The sequence below is a fragment of the Cuculus canorus genome, chromosome 3 (genome assembly GCF_017976375.1).
Source record: "Cuculus canorus isolate bCucCan1 chromosome 3, bCucCan1.pri, whole genome shotgun sequence".
Lineage (NCBI taxonomy): Eukaryota > Metazoa > Chordata > Aves > Cuculiformes > Cuculidae > Cuculus > Cuculus canorus.
In genome coordinates, this window is record NC_071403.1 from 96,217,686 (window position 1) to 96,235,247 (window position 17,562).

At 46.6% G+C, this 17,562-nt stretch overlaps 1 protein-coding gene across 9 annotated transcripts in view; it reads right to left on the reverse strand.

Annotated features, from left to right (window-relative positions):
- Positions 1–16,209, reverse strand: part of TRAF5 (TNF receptor associated factor 5) — a 28,989-nt gene extending 12,780 nt beyond the window's left edge. Inside the window, exons 1-4 of one of the 9 annotated variants that reach the window (XM_054061021.1) lie at positions 16,052–16,202; positions 14,334–14,605; positions 7,000–7,130; positions 3,906–3,979 (exon numbers count right to left, since the gene is read on the reverse strand). The gene's annotated coding sequence lies outside the window, so the exon portion shown is untranslated. Of the gene's footprint in view, positions 1–2,967; positions 3,092–3,905; positions 3,980–4,998; positions 5,023–6,999; positions 7,131–14,333; positions 14,606–15,741; positions 15,885–16,051 lie in introns of those variants that run through there. The other 8 variants (XM_054061019.1, XM_054061022.1, XM_054061020.1 and 5 more) reach the window with 8 other exon arrangements.
- Positions 16,210–17,562: the final 1,353 nt, after the last annotated feature.

Here is a 17,562-nt window from a genome sequence, read left to right on the forward strand (position 1 = left end):
AAAAACAGCTTGGTTGAGTAGGGAGATCTTGAGAGATATCAGAAAGAAGAGGAATGTCTATGAGCTTTGGAAGAAGGGAGAGGTGTCTTGGGTAGACTACAGGGAGCAAGTGAGATCGTGCAGGGAAAAAATCAGGAGGGCTAAGGCCCAACTAGAAATCAAACTGGCTAAGTCCGTGAAAGATAATAAAAAATCTTTCTACAAATACATAAGAAAAGGAGGACTAGGGAGAATATTCAGTCCCTATTGGATGCAAAAGGAACAACAGTGACAAGGGATGAAGACAAGGCTGAGGCACTTAATGCCTTCTTTGCCTCAGTCTTTATTAGTAAGGGAAGTTGTTCCCTGTGTGTACAAACCCAGGGGTTAGAGGAGCAGAATGAGGCTCACATGATCCAAGAGGAGGAGGTTAGAGACTTGCTTGCCCAGCTAGACACCCACAAGTCTATAGGGCCGGATGGGATACACCCAAGAGTATTGAAGGAGCTGGCAGATGTCTTTTACAAACCCCTTTCCATCATCTTCCAGTGATCCTGGCTGACTGGGGAAGTTCCACTGGACTGGAGGCTGGCTGATGTTGTGCCCATCTACAAGAAGGGTTGCAGGGAGGATCCAGGGAACTACAGGCCTGTCTGACCTCAGTGCTGGGGAAAGTCATGGAACAGGTGATCATGAGTGCTATCATGAAGCACATGCAAGAGAACCGGGTGATCAGGCCCAGTCAACATGGGTTCATGAAAGGCAGGTCTTGCCAAACTAACCTGATCGCCTTCTATGACAAAGTGACTTGACTACTGCATGAGGGAAAGGCTGTGGATGTAGTCTTCTTGGACTTCAGTAAAGCCTTTGACACAGTTTCTCACAGCATTCTGCTTCAGAAACTGTCAGCCTCTGGCCTGGACAGGCGCACACTCTCCTGAGTTGAAAACTGGTTGGATGGCCGGGCCCAGAGAGTGGTGGTAAATGGAGTTAACTCCAGCTGGAGACCAGTTACAAGTGGGGTTCCTCAGGGCTCAGTACTGGGTCCAGCCCTGTTCAATGTCTTTATCAATGACCTGGATGAAGGCATTGAGTGCACCCTTAGCAAGTTCATAGATGACACTAAGCTGGGTGGAAGCGTGGATCTGCTGGAGGGTAGGGAGGCTCTGCAAAGGGATCTGAACAAGCTGAACCACTGGGCTGAGACCAATGGCATGAGGTTTAACAAGGCCAAATGCCGGGTCCTGCACTTGGGGCACAACAACCCTACGCAGTGCTACAGACTAGGAGAAGTCTGGCTAGAAAGCTGCCTAGAGGAGAAGGACCTGGGGGTGTTGGTTGACAGCCGACTGAACATGAGCCAGCAGTGTGCCCAGGTGGCCAAGAAGGCCAATGGCATCTTGGCTTGTATCAGAAATGGTGTGACCAGCAGGTCCAGGGAGGTTATTCTCCCTCTGTACTTGGCACTGGTGAGACCGCATCACGAATACTGTGTTCAGTTCTGGGCCCCTCACCACAAGAAGGATGTTGAGGCTCTGGAGCGTGTCCAGAGAAGAGCAACAAAGCTGGTGAGGGGGCTGGAGAACAAGTCTTACGAGGAGCGGCTGAGAGAGCTGGGGTTGTTTAGCCTGGAGAAGAGGAGGATGAGGGGAGACCTTATTGCTCTGCAACTACCTGAAAGGAGGTTGTGGAGAGGAGGGAGCTGGCCTTTTCTCCCAAGTGACAGGGGGCAGGACAAGAGGGAATGGCCTGAAGCTCTGCCAGGGGAGGTTCAGGCTGGACATCAGGGAAAATTTTTTCACGGAAAGGGTCATTGGGCACTGGAACAGGCTGCCCAGGGAGGTGGTTGAGTCACCTTCCCTGGAGGTGTTTAAGGGACGGGTGGATGAGGTGCTGAGGGGCATAATTTAAGGAGTGTTAGGGATGGTTGGACTCAATGACCCAGTGGGTCCCTTCCAACCTAGCGATTCTATGATTCTATTCTATGATTCTACAGCTCTGCTGTGGGACACTGTTTCCCCTCTGTGTATATTACCCACCCTGTCAGTCATTCGAGTCACTCTTACTGGCCTTAGCATCTCTCTGAAAGCTCTGACTCAGCTCCTCTAAGGTCACCAAAGGTGTCTACTGCTTTCGTATGGAAGCAGGTCCAGCACTTCACCTTTAATAACCTTACAGCTGGCATTAAACAGTATGCCAAGTACTGATATACTGCCCTACCTCCCAGCTGCCATGCTTTCCTGGCCTGTGAAACAGTGATTAATAAGTACTGTGCCACACAGAGCTCAAGCACTGCCACAGATCTCCTGGCCTTCAGAAAGCAACATCCATTTTCCTTGCTACTTTAAAATACCATACTGAGCAAGGAAATCCTGCCAATAGGTAAAGGACTGGATTTAAAATCAAGCCAAAGCACTTAGGCAGTGAAAGTGCATTTCACAACAAACATTTATGTGCTCCTGTAACTCAGTACCCTTGCTCATTGTTGTACTTGGTATTTACCTGCCCAGCTTGCAAGAGCCTCCCTGCCCTCCATCCAGGCTGAATGTTGGACTTACTCCAGCACAACTGATCATCTAACATTGGTAACCCACAGGAATACAAGCCCTAATCATACTCCATGCATAAATTCTTACTATTCCAACTGGAGTTTGCAAATTGCCCTTCTCAGTCCCTCCAAATGAACATCCTTGTACTTCAAAGCAGAGATGATTGTCCATGTTTCTCCTTTCATTTTTAAACAGCTGACCTTTTCTCCTCTGAAAATGGGGTTCCCAGTTCCCTCACACTTAATAAGGAGCAATTCTATTTTCCTCACACCAACCAGAGATGCCAAAGTGCAGGCTGAGGAGTTACCACCCTCGTGCCTGGGCTGCCTCAGTAGCAGATGCCAGTAGCGTCCCTGCTGCTTGAAAAGCAGGTGGGAAGCTGCCACCGTTAACTTCCACAGCACAGACTATCTACAGGATGAATTTCCCAGAAACTTACTCTGTCATTTGTCAGTGAGAAGCCCAAAATACATTTCTTTCCTCTTTTACTGGTGGTCTCTCTCATTTACATAGCACCTGATTTCCTGAGTCCTTTTACATGTTAGGACTTATATTATCTGCTGGTACAGTTTAGCGAGTTAATGCTGTGCTCTGTAAAAACACTTAAAAAAAAACAGTCTTGGGTTTAGCCGGTTTTGCCTTTAAGGGTGTACCTTAACTCCTGGGCTACTTCCAACTGGGGTGAAACAATGTTGAAAATGTTTTAGGCAACAAGGTTATGGCATGCATTAAGAAGAAACAGAGCCACCAGCCCAAAATCCCATCCAGAGACACCTTCAGAGCTCTCACCACTAATTAAATTTCCCACATTCATTCCCATCCCTTTCTGTGGGGAGCACTCTGCTATAGTACAATGCCTTCCAACTCTCTTGCTGAAATGAGAGCCTTTGTCTCCCCAAACACCTTCATGACACATCAATATCCTTAACACATATCCGGTTCCTAAAAAAAAGAACACTCTCAGCATCTCCATGAAAGCTCCTCCGCCTCCTCAGCCTCACTCAGGAGTGGGTCGTACAGCTCAGGGCACAGCAAAGGGAATTTCAGGTGACAGGCAAGCCTGCCTGCTCAGAAGGCAGAGCAGAAGTCTCTGGGTGCCCAGAAGACTGGGGATATTTGCTACTGCTGCCAGCCTTGCAGGGGAGTTGCTGTGGGCTTTGCAGCTCTTTTACTGGAGAAAGCAGCTGTCACAGGAGAAAGCCTATGGATGCAATGCTTCACCCAAGCTGGAGATATGCCTGTGTGAATCTGCTGGGGAGACAGGCTCAGGGCAGCTGTGAAACAGCAGCCCTGTGCCAGACCTACTGCTGGCCAGTGTTTGGCAGGAAGCAATCCAAACCATTGCAGGCGGTGAGTTATTCCCATCCCAGCACCCACCAGTGACTCAGGGCACTCTGCAGAACCTCGACTTCCACTTCTGGCTTCCAGCACCCGCGCCTGTTCTCTCCAAACTGAAACCAAAGGGAAACTGTCAGGGGGAAAAATGCTTTTTTTGTGGCAGTGAGAGAACGCCAACGGTTAACTGAATCAACTTCCTGCTTATGCTGATGCCTGTCCCTGGTAGAAGACCTATGCTTTCACTTCTGCCTGTTTACAGCTAAGAGCAGTGGGAAGGCATCCTTTCTTTGCATACGCTGTGATATTTCAGCACGTGTGTGAACTGCAATGATCTTTTAAAATATCAGAGCACGGTGGACTCAGGCTACACAGCGATGCTCTTGTGCACAACACACATGCAACAGGATTTTCACTGTATCACCACTGCAACAGCACATACATAAAAACTCGCATTCTACAGACACTGGAAGTCTACATGTCAAAAAAGGAAAGTATTTTCATACGCTGGAATAAATAGAATTATTCTGACAAAAATATACACACAAAAAAATAGTTTGAATCATTAAAAGATGGGCCTGAGCCCTATAAAGAGCTACCAAAGAGTGGGAGCTCAAAGGCAGCACAGTACAAAGAACTCCCAGCTGCATCATCCTGCTGTTTCAGCATCCCAGCCCTGCCTGTGCCAACAGCAGCACACACAAAATGCTTCTCTAACTAATCACTCTACAACTATTTTGTACACAGATGCTTTAACCTCACTGGAAATAATCCAAGGGGGAGAATTTTCATTAAAAAAAATAAACTTTCTTAAACATGAGCTATCCTTTTTTAAGTACCATTACACCAAACTGAGCCCAAATGTCTTCTATTAAAATGCTCCACACTAATCTTGCTGCTTAGAAACTAAGAGATGAGTAGAACATGATAATAAGGAAAAAAACATCATGTGCTTACTATAATACAGACATTACATGAACATTTTTAAAGTTATGTTCAAAAAGTTCCCCTCTAGCAGTACCGATGTCTACTAAACCACCAGCACTTAGAGTGGAGAGAAGCAATGTCCAACACCAATATCACATTAAACACCTGTGGACAAGGTAACAATTTTTAGCCATAAAAACATACTTACTGCACACAGAGGAAAACATCCATGTAATGCAGTTGTTCTTTATTAAATGACTATGATTTCCTGTTTTCTCTTGCAAAGCTAAGCCCTCCCCACATGGCCACTACAGGAGGCTGCGCTGCCACAACCTCCAGGATGGCAGACCCAAGCCACAGGCACCGAGCAGCACCACATCTTATAGACTGACAAATATGTAAATTGTTATCACAGATTTGGTTGTCACACAGGGACAAGAACACAGGATCGTTGGTCCTGCTGCCCAACAAACAGGGGCTGAGAGCACACCTTCTGTCAGGTTCGTCACATGAGGGGAGGATAATACTTCTCTCCCCTTCAGAACTGGGGGATTGGTCAGTAAAAAGCATGTGATTACTTCCTTACATACCATGCCTCCATGAAACAGGGCATGGAAAAAAGTTATATACCTAATTCCTCTAATCCTAGTTCTACTTAAGTTCTATTCCTTTGCCCCAAGGGACTTGGTAAGGACAAGTCTTAAAAGATGTCCTGTCTATCCCTCTGAAAATTATCTACCTTTTATGGCATGTCAGAACTGGAAGCCTGTCTTAGTCACCATAGGAAAAATTTCGTCACTTTCAAAGTACTTTAGAGGTCTAAGATCACTTCATTGGGAGCTAACAGGCAGAATATGATGGAGAGAAACACATCTCACATTAAAATGACCCTCTCCAAGCTGCCTTACAAACCAGAGAGACTAGTTGCCTCTACTATCTTTAATTAAAATAAGGACGTTGTATGACATAGTACAAAGGCCAGGTTGGATAGGGCCTTGGGCAGCCTGATCTAGTGGGATGTGTCCCTGCCCATGGCAGGGAGGTTGGAACTGGATGATCTTTAAGGTTCCTTCCAAACCAGACGATTCTGTAATTCTATGAGTCTAAAATAAGGTGCTTCATAAAAGCACAAGAAATGTATGCCCTGACTCGTAGTATACAAGTAGAACAGGTAACAAAGTCTGCTAAATAATGACTTTAAATACCTACACGCTTTAAAAAAAACATTTAAGATATAACAGATTATATGGAATCCTGTGAAAACAGCAGATAGTGACACCTGACATCACTGTGGTATCATCCTAGTCCCTTCTAACCCAGGAAGGGTTGAAATATTTAGACTGCAGATAATGAAACACACTTATAGACTTCCCATGGGGGAGAAGGACCTCAGCTGCATCATTTGTGGGCCCCCAGCCCAGTGGCACCAACACAGCACCAACACAGACCCACCACTGACACCCAGGACTTGCTCCTACTTCATCTGGCACCAACTCAGCCTCAGGAGCAGTTCTGCTGTTGTCCCAATTACTTAAGAAACACAGCACAGCAATCAGCTGGTACCCAGGAAAGAATATTTCTAACAGCAATAATTATCTATTTGGTTTGTACCTGAGGTCCCACAAGGAAGGCTGATGTAGAGGGCAGCAGAACAAATTTGTTTTCTTTTCTATATAGACAATATTATCCAATTCAATTCCAGTATCACCTTATTCTCAAAGCACAGTTTAAAACCTTCCTAAGCAAGCACTGATTTGCTAATGTCCATAAGCAAATTTTCACTAAACAGAGTAAGACGTTAAGGTTCACTTTGCATACAGATACAGTCAAGCATTACAATAAATCCCCATAAGAATAGACTTCATCTTTTTTTAAGGCATAGTTTATATTAGACAGACATACAAAAAATACACTCTTGTAACTTACAAAGTGTGTAGTAGCTTTGATTTTATGGACAACTTACTTATTTGCTGCATCTGCTATTCTCCCTGGATGTCTTAATCACTCATTCACTAATTTTGTATTCAGGAAATCTTTCTACATCTAATCAACAATATTATTAGAGTAATACAGATTTTTTTTTCTTAAAATACTCTCATTCACAGCTGGAATAAAACTTTTTTCCCATCACTTCTGTACCAGTACCTGGATGTATTACCGCCTTCCTGAGCACCAACAGGAATTTTGGTAATGCAGCAGCACCACTTACCCTTAGAACAGCCCAGCACCGCTTTGCCGATTTAAGGGCTGAACCCAGTTCCTGAGATGTTTTGGGGTCTGCAGCAACGTAGCCCCACACTTCTCACAGCCCCCCGGTCCACAGCTCATGAATGAAGATCCCTTCAGAAATGAGAGAGAATCCTGGCAACTTTAGTCTCCTGCCAGCATTAACAAGATGCATTTTGGTAAAGCCATACCTGAAAACTGTAGCTGGTCCTCAATGAAGAGAAAATGAGAGAGAGAGCGAGAGAGAGAGAGAGCGCCAGCGTAAGCTTTGTGGTTAAAACAACACTATGAGGATTTTAAAACAGCAAGGGGGTGGAAATCCCCCAGCGTAGCTTTGAAAAGATGATGTCTAAAAATGTTTCAAAAAGCAAGCCCTTAAGTATTTTCTCTTACTGTGTTGATATATGAACTGCAGATTTTACCAGCTGGAGCAACAAAAGGTTACTAAGAACTTTTCTCCTAGTTTTTGTCTAAAATGCAGAGAAGTTTTCACTTTTCACAAAAATGGTGAGTGATGTGACCAAAGAAAAAAGAACACAGGCAGCAGGAGATATAGGGATGTAAGGAAAACCCAGGTCCAACCCTGTGAATCCCTGCACAGTAGCCCTGCCAAGCCTGGGTAGACCTGATTGTTGCAGGAAGCAAAGGGTTGGCTCACAGAGGAGACGGCACCAGCTTGGTCACAGAGCAATTACATCAATTCAAGCTACAGGCTGGCAGGCATTTCACATTTAAACCAGAACTCGCCAACTGAGATAAAATCCATTTTAAGAAAATAAATGTTTATTTTGGGGGTTGGAATAATTTAAGTGGCCATAAAACCTAACGATTTTATAGCCTGAACTTAATTGTGCACACAGGATTCCTGGCAGTCTTCGTCTCCACCAACTCTGTGTCAGCTTCCTTCCTCAGACCAAAACATGCTGCCCTCGCAGCAGTGTCACAGGCTGCATCTCTAACCCCACTCTTTCCTTATTCTCCATTACCCCCTCCCCTGGCTTTCTAGTCTCTTCCCCTCCTACCCTCTCCTAAAGTAATGTATCTTATCTTCTATAAAAGCAATAATTTCTAAATCTCCTGTTATTTAAAATAGTGGGTTTCCAAAGAAAGCTTCTGTTCTCTCTTGTAGTAAATGCAACACATACCCTCTTTAGTCTTTTCCTTTTAACTGAGCTTGCTCCGAGAGCATTTCTACCCTATTTCAATTTCCATTTCCAACCTATTTCAATTTCCATTTCCCCTCCCATCTCAACCTATGGCATGTTTTCCTCAACTTTCCTTCAAGCTCTGGAATAAACAAGTCATTGCTGAAGCCTTTGGCAAAAGGAAAGACATCAATTTGAAGGCATTCTGCTTCTTTATGGGATCAATTAAATTGATCCAAGTTGCATATCCAGACACAACCTAAGTTCAAGCTTTTTAAACCAGAAGGTATCCTTTCATCCTTGCAATGAACTCATGTCCTCGGGGTGCATCAAGCTGTTGACTGTACACAACCTTTGCACAGGTTGACATCTGAACAACAAAACAGCTCAATATGCAAGCTTTCCTTGAACCTGGCAGCTCCAGAGGAAGGATGGATCCAGTCAGTTTCATGGAGAGGAGGCAGTGCTGTAGATAGCGCAGCGCTCTGTGAGCACAGCTCCAGGAAGCACCATCTGCTTCTGGAAAGCTTTGGGGAAAACCCCAAATGGAGAAGTTGAGTAGGAGCAGGATCTTCATTTTAAACAATTTCACTCTGCGGATGAGTAGAGAGCAATAGGCTGATGTTATTGTTTGTGAGCAGCCCTCGATCTCCCCCAGCACCAACTGCAGTGCTGAAAGCCAGACCAAGTTTTAAGCAGGCTCAAGGGGATGAGGGTGAGTGAAAAGGCAGACAGCAGCAGCATTTAAGAAACAGAATGAAGGAAAAGAAAGAGAGGCACAAGAATAACAATAAAGAAACAAGTTATTGAAAAGAGTCAAGGATGAGAGCAAGATAACTAAAATGGTTTATTTTTTTATTTCTGTGTATCAGAGCCAAAAAGCCCTCACTTTTTCTAACAAATAATAGGCCTTTACACATTTTGCAGAACTAGGCCTTTCAGGCTTTTAAGTTCATGTCTCCTTCCAAGCTCCAAGGGAACACACTATCCAGGACTCCAGTTGCTTTGACCATTCAGTCACTTTGGCCATGAATGCCACTTATGGCTCTCAAGGCATAAAAGAGTCTTGGTTTTAGTTTCCATGATCCTGACTCTTTGACTAAGTCTTAAGGAAGATTTTAATCAGCATGTATACAGAAACCTATGAATCAACTCAATGGTTATTCATCCAGATTATTATTAGACTAGAGAAGAGAAGTCTCCAGGGAGACCTTATAGCAGCCTTCCAGTTCTTAAAGGGGTCCACAGGAAAGATGGGGAGGGGCTCTTTATCAGGGAGTGCAGGGGTAGGATTAGGAGTCATGGATTTCAGCTGAAAGAGGGAAGACTTAGATTAGAGATTAGGATGACATTTTTTACTGTGAAGGTGGTGAGGCACTAGGACAGGTTGCCCAGGGAAGTCACGGAAGCCCCGTCACTGGAGGTGTTCAAGGCCAGGCTGGGTGAGTCTTTGAGCAACCCCATCCAGAGGAAGGTGTCCCTGCCCATGGCAGGAGGGTTAGAACTGGATGATCTTTAACATTCCTTACCAACCCATACCATTCTATGATTCTATACTAGGACAAGCTTAAATTTCACTAAGTCTGGCCACTATCTTCCTCTGACATATTTCCTTGTTCCAGAGGTAAGGGATCCTCCCCCCCCCCGCAGCCTCAGGAATCCATTATTTCAGTGGATTTTGGTCTAACACACACACGCACTTGACAACATACAGACACATTTTTTTTTAGCCACAGTTCTCACCAAAACAGTAACTGCTAGTGTCAAAACTCAGATGCTATTGGGGACCTCATGAACCTGCTGTTGGAAAAGCAATGACAGCGAATGACCTGCCATGAGGGGTGGAAGAGCATTCAACCCTGCTCTTGTTCTTGGCACTGGTTTTAGCTTTACTGCTCCCAGCAGTGAGCAACATCACTCTTTTTAGTGACCTGAAGATGCATCTCCGGAATCACCAAGGTCCACATTTGTAATTCCTCAGTAAAAAACTGCCATGACACAAGGTTTAATGTTGATGACAGTGAGACAGACAAATGGACAAGTTTTTTTTCTTTATAGGTAGTGACCAGTAGCCTTCCATAATATCTTCCATTGCATATGTGATCTGGCAACTGTACCTGCTGTCTCTAAGGCAATGTTAAGAGATGATACCCTTGATTTTTCTTTCTTTCATAGTTAGTAACGACCATATTCCAGTTTCAAGTGCACAGATATAGCAGATGAGACTGAAAACCACATGGTTGAGCACAGGTCTGAGCATTGAATGTCTCACAGTCACTACTTCAGGAAAAACTGCTTTGGAGATCGTTCCTCTCGTGGAGGTTTGGTTATTCACTACGTGGCTTTGAGTAATAATAATAATAAAAAAAATTACATTTCAATATTATCTTCTGCAAAACAAGCACACAGAACACACTTAGAGAACCTCTGTATGCAAGTCGGCATATTACTTACAAAAACTTGCTTTATCAGCCCGCCCCCCAGAGACACACATGCTTAACTACAGAGGGTTCCGGGTAGTCCCGTATAAAAACCACTGTGGTTTAGGGTGCAGACAGTTTCTCACACACTCTATTTGTTGTAAGATCAAGCTGGGGAGACTGTGGAAATTTTTGCAACATTTTTATTAACAATATCCATGACTCAAGTTTTCTCACCTTCCCAAGCCCAGCCACACACCAGGGTGAAGTGGTTTGCTTGTTCCCTGAGCTGAGGAAAGAAGGTGGAACAACTGCATGTTGCAGCCCAAACTGGTACAGATAAAGGACTGATGACTAACAGCGTGAATATTAATCCTTCACACTCATTCACCAAGAAACTTGGACAGAAAAGGACCAGAAAGCAAAAGCAAGTTGTTCTGAAATCCTCACCACAACTCAGGGCCAGGCCCAAGCGTGCACTGGCCGCAAGGTGTCCCAGCCAACTGGCCGGGGTCCTGCAGAGGCACCATCGGGTTGGCAGGCTGCTAACGGCTGCTGAGGTGAGACCATACAATCACAGAATCATAGAATCATAAATTAGTTTGGACTGGAAAGGATCTTAAAGATCATCCAGTTCCAACCCCCCTGCCATGAGCAGGGACACCTCCCACTAGATCAGGCTGCCCAAGGCCCCATCCAACCTGGCCTTGAACACCTCCAGGGATGGGGCAGCCACAGCTTCCCTGGGCAGCCTGTGCCAGTGCCTCATCACTCTCACAGTGAAGAAATTCCTCCTTCTGTCTATTCTAAATCTGCCCCTCTCCAGTTTATACCCATTGCCCCCAGTCCTATCACTACAAGCCTTTGTAAACAGCCCCTCCCCAGCTTTCTTGTAGCCACTTCAGGTACTGGAAGGTCACTATAAGGTCTCCTCGAAGCCTTCTCTTCTCCAGGCTGAACAACCCCAACTCTCTCAGCCTGAGACAAAAGAACTATCTATATCACTGCAGCCACCAACTGTCTCAAGAAGATCAGGAGTCTAAGAAATGTTACAACACATACAGACTCCCTGGAGGGATAGAGAGAGGAACACCTCTCCATAGTCTGCTTTTCTTGATGATAAATAACATCTATTTATGTAAAAATCAAAAGGTCAGACAAAGAATTAAAGAAGATAGAAGGCTGAAAGTTAGGTTAAAGATAGGACACAAATAAAACTCGGGAGATCAAGCACACTGCAAGCCTGTAGCTACCCACAGAACAGATTTGGCGAAGTTGCTCAGACCATACTTGGCACAGAACAAAGAGCTCCTGACTTGGACCACAGCTCTGTGCTTTGATGGCTGTGCAAAAACTTTGCTCCTGTCTTAGTGAAAATTAGGGCTCCTGCAAGGTGAAATAAAGAACTGTCTATTTCTTGCTCTTCACACTCATTTGAAATTTGTTAAAGTCTCCAGTATCTTTTCCACTCCTGGATGTCATTCCTTATTCTCTCCAAACTCTGCAATTACTCCTTCCATGCCCTCCGCACTTTCTATGAGAGCCACAAGCTTTTCTTTCTTCCTTCTTGATGTTACTTTGAATCCTATCTTTCATCAGCTTACACCTCTTCACCCGAAGTTTCCTGCCAACTACTCAGAGATATGGACTATTGCCGCAGACCCTTTTCCTGCACAGGCTGAACTGTCAGCCCCTCCCATGGTATCTGGACTATGGACAACTACCAGCTTGGAGATAGTCCATTGCTCCCATCCTTCCCCAACAAGCCTTCTGCACAGCCTCTCAGTGTCCAAACCTGACACAGCCAGCCCACACTACGCTTAGGTCCACAACCTTCATCTCCCTCTCAGGCTTCAAGTGTCAGATCTTCACAATGTCTCACCAACTTCTCTGGCTTTATCTCTCTATATTACACAGTATTTCTTGTCCACTTACACAAATAAAACTATTGTCCGTCACCGTCACCTTCCAGTTTTTCAAAAACTCATTTCTCTTTAAATGCAATCTTTTAGGTATTTATCCACTCAGGGTGCTGCCATGGGGATCATTTTTGTAAGCCACAGGTATAACCACATCACCTCTTTGTACGTCCCTCTACTTCCCCACTGCACCGAACCCTCTTGACTTTCAAAGTCTGTTCTAGGCTCTCATCACTTGAACCCACATAGAATCATAGAATGGTTTGGGTTAGAAGGGACCTTAAAGATCATTCAGTTCCAACCCCCCTGCCATGGACAGGGACACCTCCTGCGAGATCAGGCTGCCCAAGGCCCCATCCAACCTGGCTTTGAACACCTCCAGGGATGGGGCAGCCACGGCTTCACCTGGGGTGGTTTAAAAATACAATCGTGTTGCTGCTGCCAATCTGGAGAAGCGCCTGACCTGGATACACACGGCTATTTTTAGCCCATGTTGCACTCCTTTCAGCATTCTCGTAGTTACCAAACGGAAGTTATGAGGAAAGTTGTTCTTGGCTGGCACCAGGAAGGCACTGTCACGCTGACAATAGGGAGAGCGGATCAAAAAGCGCAACCATAGGAGCTCTCCATTTTTTTTCCCCTCCTAAATCTTCAGAGCATTGAAAGTCTTTGGTCAAAGCCCGCTGGCTCAGCGGCTCCCGGAGCGCTGTTAATCAGGGAATATCGAGGACTGCCCGGATCTCCCCGCACACCCACGGAGGGGGAATTCCCTCCCGCGGCACAACGCAATCGGCATCAGCGGGCATCCTTGTTGCAGTTCCCCGCGATTCGAAGGATCAGAGCGGCCGCAAGAGCTTTCGGCAGAGCAGCCCCGACTGCTTTGTTTCCTCCTCAGTCTCCCACGGCCCCGCAGCCCCCGGGTAGCGTTTCCCTACAGCATCCCGGGGAGGCAGCCCTGGAGCATCCCTCGGAGAGAGGGAAGGCGAGAGGGCTCCGACCGCGCCGGGCAGGGGCTCGGCTCTGCTCTGCAGCCCAGAGGGAGCCTCTCAACGCCGTGGGGCTATTCTGCATCCCAAAGGGAGACTCCCAGCGCCATGGGGCTCTTCTGCACCTCAAAGGAAGACTCCCAGCGCCTTGGGAGGGGGGCTCTTCTGCACCTCCGAGGGAGCCTCCCAGCCAACATGGGGCTCTTCTGCATCCCAAAGGGAGCCCCCCAGCGCCATGGGACTCTTTCGCAGCCCAGAGGGAGCCTCGCAGCGCTGTGGGAAAGGGGCTCCTCTGCACCCTAAAGGGAGCCTCCCAGCGCCATAAGGCTCTTTTCCACCCCAAAGGGAGCCTCCCAGCGTCGTGGGAGAGGGGCTCTTCCAAGCCCATGCGCAGCTCCCGGGGGCACCAAGTTCAGGTTTTCCACATGGGCCTCTCTGCACGGCGGGAGCAGCACTAAAGCCTCTTCTAGGTTGGGTTTCGCTCCCCCGCCCAGGGCCTCCCGCCGGCTGCCACCGGCAGCACCACCCCGGGATGCGCAGCGCCCCCCGTGCAACGCCCGCAGCCCCGCGCACCCCCAGCCCCGCTCCTGCTCCGCAGCCCCGGCAACCCCATCCGCGCTCCTGCATCCCCGGCATCCCCAGCCCCGCTCCTGCATCCCCGGCATCCCCAGCCCCGCTCCCTCATCCCCGGCATCCCCAGCCTCTCTCCTGCATCCCCGGCATCCCCAGCCCCGCTCCCTGCATCCCCGGCATCCCCAGCCCCGCTCCCTCATCCCCGGCATCCCCATCCGCGCTCCCGCATCTCCGGCATCCCCAGCCCCTCTCCCGCATCCCCGCTCCGCCACACCTGCGCTGGCCGTGCCGGGGCCGCCCCGGGTGCGCGGCGAGGAGGCTCTGGTGCCGCCGCCCCCGGGCGCTGTGGTTTCATGGCAACCCCCGAGCGGGGAGACCCCGCCTGCGGCGCCCGCCGAGCTCGGGTTCCATCTCGGGCGGGGGCTCCCTCGCTACAAGAAGGATGTTGAGGCTCTGGAGCGTGTCCAGAGAAGAACAACGAAGCTGGTGAAGGGGCTGGAGAACAAGTCTTATGAGGAGCGCCTGAGAGAGCTGGGGTTGTTTAGCCTGGAGAAGAAAAGGATGAGGGGAGACCTTATTGCTCTCTACAACTAACTGAAAGGAGGTTGTGGAGAGGAGGGAGCTGGGCTCTTCTCCCAAGTGACAGGGGACAGGACAAGGGAGAATGGCCTCAAGCTGCACCAGGGGAGGTTCAGACCTCAGATACCAGGAAAAAACTTTTTCACAGAAAGGGTCATGGGGCACTGGCAGAGGCTGCCCAGGGAGGTGGTTGAGTCCCCATCCCTGGAGGTGTTTAAAAGACGGGTAAATGAGGTGCTCAGGGATGTGGTTTAGTGGCAGACAGGAATAGTTGGACTCGATGATCCAAGAGGTCTTTTCCAACCTGGTGATTCTATGATTCTCCACATCCTTGCAGGGCTCGGCAGTCGCCCAGAGACACTGGGGTTTGTTAGAGCTGGTATGGGAGCCCTGAACAGGGTGTGAAGTACGTTTTCGAGCAAGGGAGAGACCATGGCGAGGTGTTGGTAAGGATAAGCAGGCTTTATCCACTCCTCCTTTGGGCGATATACCCTCTTGCATGTCTGCCTGCCTGGAATAGAATCATGGAATCATAGAAACATGGAATGGTTTGGGTTATAAAGGGCCTTAAAGCCCAACTAGTTTCAATCCCCCTGCCATGGGCAGGGACACCTCCCACCAGCCCAGGCTGCTCAAGTCCCATCCAACCTATCTATGGAACTAGATGATCTTTAAGGTCCCTTCCAAGCCAAACTGTTCCATGACTCTATGATTCTATCTTTGAACGCCTCCAGGGATGGGGCATCCACGACTTCCCTGGGCAACCTGTGCCAGTGCCTCACCACTCTCATCAAGAAGATTTTCTTCCTTATGCCTAATCTAAATCATCCCCTCTCCAATTTAAAGCCATTCCCCCTCATCCTATCACTACATGCTCTTGTAAAAATTCCCTCTCCAGCTTTCCTGTAGCCCCTTCAGGTACTGGAAGGCTGCTATAAGGTCTCCCCGCAGCCTTCTCTTCTCCAGGCTGAAAAAGCCCATACAGTCACTCTTCTTTATTATTTACATCTACGGTGCTAAAACAGTAAAACAAAACCCATACAAAACACACCAAGAACACGGACATTAGCAATGACCACATGCCCGTATTATTTGCGAATTACCTGGGACACACCAAAGGGTTTTTTTACACACGCAGACAATGCAGTCATCCTCAGGCTGGCAGCACTGATACAATTATTTCACCACCTGCTCCCCATCTCCTGCTGCTGTGCTTTGTCTTGTCTTTCACATTAAACTACTTCCAGGAAAACCGGTCTCTAAGGAAAATACCATGCCAGCACACACACAAAAGCACTGAGACCGAAACAACTGGGCTATGTTATCAGGATTGTCTTCAGATGAACTCTAAAAAGAATAGTAATAAAATGATTTCAGAAAGATTCTTGTTTTGCTAAAATGACTCAGACTTACCACTCCCAAGGGCATTAGTCCACGCTGCACTGATTCTCCGAGTTCAGCAAAGATGTAGAGGCCATTACTACAACAGACACACTTTAAAACTCTCCCTTCTTGCAAAAATTGAGGGCTATTATTTTTTCTTATCGTTTAGGAATGCCCTGATTAGTCTGGGTACTACTTGTCCAGGAAGTTCACAGGAACATCCGCTGGAACAACAGGCATTATGTTTCTGTAAGTAAATATTTACAAATGTAAAAACAACAGTTTATTTTGAGATGGGATCAGCTTCCCAAGATGGATATTTTTTGCAGTCATTATACTCCAACTGCCGAACATGGTAATTCTGCAGAACAGAACTTTGTGGTGACAAAGATGCATCAAATGGATCATGAAATATCAGGGTGCAGGCGTTACATCTAAAATCCCAACTCTTAGGATTCAGTGAGCATAACAGGAGGCCTGGTTTGCATTAAGACAAAGTTATATCCTTGAGGCAGCCATAGAGATCACAATCCCTGAATCACAGTGCTTCCTTTTGTGCCAGTCCAAGGGAAAACTTCCAAGTCAGTAACAAAGAGGATTTATTTTGCTGCTATTATTTCAGTACAAAGCTAAACTGAAAAAGAGCTTTTAAGATTAAAGAATAATGGATGCAACTGCAAAGTAGTAGTCACTAGTGGTGAAAATGAAGCAAATTTTTTTCTGTAAAGTTGTATTTTAGTATCAATTTTAAGAATGTCTGTTATAAGAAAAGGGCCACTTGTTTATTATTATTTATTACTGTCCACATAATGTCACCTATGTTGTCTCTCCTCCCTGCCTATAGATTTTTGATGTCCAATTCAGCAGTAACTGTCCACGTGGTGTGAAATAACTTGTTTGCCTTTTATATCTCACCTACAACTTCCTGTGATCTTCAAGCAGATGCCTTTCTGCTTTTAACTCACTCAGAGAAAGGCAGGCTCTGAGGTTTAGCTATTTCAACTTCAGGAAAAGCTGGAGGTTGACCACACAACTACCAAGTTGTAGTCAGCGCAATTTACAGTGCACCATTTTGCAACAGAGCTGTCGCAGCTACTAACTCCTCTACAGCTCCCTTTGCATTTTGGAAATGCACCTCTAAGCAAACAACTTCAAGATGTTTGCCTTGGCTTTGCTTTTGCCCAGCAACCACATTTCTGCCTAGCATCAGCTGTAACTTCAGTCTATTCCATTCTCTTGCTAGCAAGAGGCACAACATAGTTCTGGTAACCTTCATCCTAAACTCTCCTATTCTGCTCTATTCAAACACAAACTCTCATATATATAAGCTAGTGGTTTGTGTTCAGTTTTCTATGAACTGTCCAGTTTCCAGAATAAACAATGTCTGATTTAAGAAAAACCCCAATAACAGAAAGATGAACAAAAACCTAAGGACAGAGGTAACTGTAAGTCCTTTTGCTCATGATCAACTGCAAGACAAATTAAACTACTTTACTATGATGTGCAATGTTTGGTGATTGTTTTATTAATGCAGAAATACC